At 43.1% G+C, this 3,248-nt stretch overlaps 1 non-coding gene across 1 annotated transcript; it reads right to left on the bottom strand.

The window, feature by feature from the left end:
* Positions 1-226: 226 nt before the first annotated feature.
* Positions 227-329, bottom strand: LOC138089376 (U6 spliceosomal RNA). Its single transcript, XR_011145805.1, has one exon. It is a non-coding gene; the product is annotated as a U6 spliceosomal RNA (small nuclear RNA).
* Positions 330-3,248: the final 2,919 nt, after the last annotated feature.

Genomic DNA, 3,248 nt, shown 5'->3' with positions numbered 1-3,248 from the left:
ATCATGCTCTCGTTTTTGAGATTTCATCCAAGTACTCCATTTCAGACTCTCTTGTTGATTGTTATGGCTACTCCATTTCTTCTAAGGGATTCTTGCCCACAGTAGTAGATACAATGGTCATTTGAGTTAAATTCACCCACTCCAGTTCATTTTAGTTTGCTGATTCCTAAAATGTCGATGTTCACTCTTGCCATCTCCTGTTTGACCACTTCCAATTTGCCTTGATTCATGAACGTAATGCTTCACAAATTTGTGTGTCATCCTTGTGCAAGGGCCACACTAATCTCTGTATCATTCCAATTATTGTAAATGTGCTGCCTAGTCAGAACTCTCCACTATGACCTGTCTGTCTTGGGTGGCCCTACATGGCATGGCTCATAGTTTCATTAAGTTAGACACGTCTGTGGTCTATGTGAGTACATTGGTTAGTTTTCTCTCATTGTGGTTTCTGTCTGTCTGCCCTCTGATGCCCTCTCTCAGTGCCTACTGTCTTAGTGAATTTTCTCTTACCTTGGATGTGGGGTATCTCCTCTCGGACTCTAGTCTCTCCAGTGCTGCTCAGCCACCACTCGCTGGATGTGAGAGTTGGACTATAAAGAAAGCTGATTGCCAAAGAATTGATGCTTTTGAACTGTGCTGTTGGAGAAGACTCTTGAGAGTCCCTTGGACTGCAAGGAGATCCAACTAGTCCATCCTAAAGGAGATCAGTCCTGAGTACTCATTGGAAGGACTCTTATTAAAGCTGAAACTGCAATACTTTGGCCACCTGATGTGAAGAACTGACTCATTTGAAAAGACCCTGATGCCGGGAAAGATTGAAGGTAGGAGAAGGGGACAGCAGAGGATGAGATGGTTGGATGGCATCACTGACTCAATGTTCATGAGTTTGAGTAGACTCTGGGAGTTGGTGATGGACAGGGAGGCCTGGGATGCTTTAGTCCATGGTGTTGCAAAGAGTCAGACATGACTGAGTAACTGATTTGAGCTGAATAAACCTAACATTCCAGATTCCTATGCAGTATTACTCTTTACAGCATTGGTCTTTACTTCCATCACCAGTCACACCCACAATTGTGTGTTGTTTTTTCTTTGGCTCTGTTTCTTCATTCTTTCTGGAATTAGTTCTCCACTGATCTCCAGTAGCATATTGAGCATCTGCTGATCTGGGGAGTTCATCTTTCAGTATCCTATCTTTTTGTCTTTTCATGATGTTTATGTGGTTCTCAAGGCAAGAATACCGAAGTGATTTGCTAGTCCCTTCTCCAGTGGATCACATTTTGTCAGAACTCTCCACATGACCCATCCATCTTGGGTGGCCCTACATGACATGGCTCATAGTTTCATTGAGTTAGACAAAGTTGTGGTCCATGTAATCAGTTTGGTTAGTTTTCTGCGATTGTGGTTTTCATTCTGCCTGCCCTCTGATGGAGAAGGACAAGATGCTTATGGAAGCTTCCTGATGGGAGAGACTAAGGGGAAAACTGGGTCTTGTTCTGTTGGGCAGAATTGTGTTCCCTCGCTGTTGTTTGAACTGAAGCCAAAATATAGTGAAGGTAATGAAGATAACAGCGACTTCCTTCAAAAGGTCTCATGCATGCACTGCTGCACTCAGTGCCCCTGACATTGCACCAGGCCACTGTCAACACACACCTCCTCTGGAGACTCTTGGACACTCAGAAGCAAGTCTGGGTCAGTCTCTTGTGGGGTCACTGCTCCTTTCTCCTGGGTCCTGGTGTGCACACGGTTCTGTTTGTGCCCTCCAAGAGTCTGTTTCCCCAGTCCTATGTTAGTCCTGGTTGCTCTATGATGGGGTTAATGGCAATTTACTCTGAGAGGGCTTATGCCATACCCAGATCTGCTGGACCCAGAGCCTCTGCCCCTGCAGCAGGCCACTGCTGACCCATGCCTTCGCAGGAGACACTCAAACACAGTTCTGGCCCAGTCTCTGTGAGGTCTCTGGGTCCTGGTGCACACAAGGTTTGTTTGAGCCCTCTGAGCATCTCTGATGGGTGAGGGGTTTGATTCTAAATGCAATTTTGCCCCTCCTACTGTCTTGCTTGGGCTTCTCCTTTGCCCTTGGACATGGCATACTTGTAAACTGAAGTGCTAATACAGGATCTTTCCTAAAATAAGGTTTCAACAGATAACCATGCCTACTATTTCTGACAGACACAAATTACTTAGAAAATAACTTATTTTTATTAATTATCTTCTGGACTCTTAAAGATAAGAGTAACAATATCAGGGGGTGCATCAGTCTACTTTGGCTCCCATAACAAAATATCACATACTGAGTGGCTTAAGCAACAAATTTATGTTTTTCTGGAGGTTAGAATTCCAAGAGCAACGTGCTGGCACAATTGAGTTCTCTTAAGGTCTCTCCCCATGGCTGGCAGATAGCAGTTTTCCTGTCTGTCCTCTTTTGTGGAATTTTCTGCTGTCTTTCTTTTCCTATAAGGGCACCAGGGCTTCCCTAATGACTCAGTGATAAAGAATTTGTCTGCTAATGCAGGAGATGCAGAAATTTGGACACAACTGACCAGGCACACAGCATATTGTGTTGAGTCCCCACCCTAAGACATCATTTAACCTTAATTACTTCCTTGAAGGTCCCGTCCCCCAGTACAATGTCACTGGGGTTAGGGCTTCAGCATTTGTATTTTCTGAGAACAATTCAGTCTATAAGAGAGCAAATGGTTAATACAAAAATTTCTAAGACAGTGTGAGTTTAAAATGAAAGCTTCCCTCTATGTGATAGATATGTTAAGACATGTAAAGTGAAAGTGTAAGTTGCTCAGTCATGTCAGACTCTTTGAGACCCCAAGGACTGTAGCCCATCAGACACCTCTGACTATGGAATTCTCCAGGAAAGAATACTGGACTGGACTGCCATTCCCTTCTCCAAGGGATCTTCTCAACCCGGGGGTATAACCTGAGTCTCCTCTATTGCAGGCAGATTCTTTACCATCTGAGCAACCAGGAAAGTCCAAGACATTGAAGTATATTGCAACTATATGTCTAATAAGCCTTATTAACTTTAAGTATGTTATAATAATATTAAGATGTTCTTTTTGTTTTTTCTTTCCCCAAAGGATAAATTTTAAGGCAGGTCAATAGAAGAGAAATCTATCTTTTATGGACAGCTTTTTACTACCTTTTGCACCAATTTTGTATATTCTTGTAAAAATTCTTCTGTATCTGCAACTCCTGTGTATCCACAAAGTGAAAGTGAAGTTGTTCAGTTATGT

This window comes from Capricornis sumatraensis, chromosome 12, assembly GCF_032405125.1.
Source record: "Capricornis sumatraensis isolate serow.1 chromosome 12, serow.2, whole genome shotgun sequence".
NCBI classification, from domain to species: Eukaryota; Metazoa; Chordata; class Mammalia; order Artiodactyla; family Bovidae; genus Capricornis; species Capricornis sumatraensis.
Note: the sequence above shows the minus strand (reverse complement) of the source record. Positions and strands in the feature narration are given on the sequence as shown.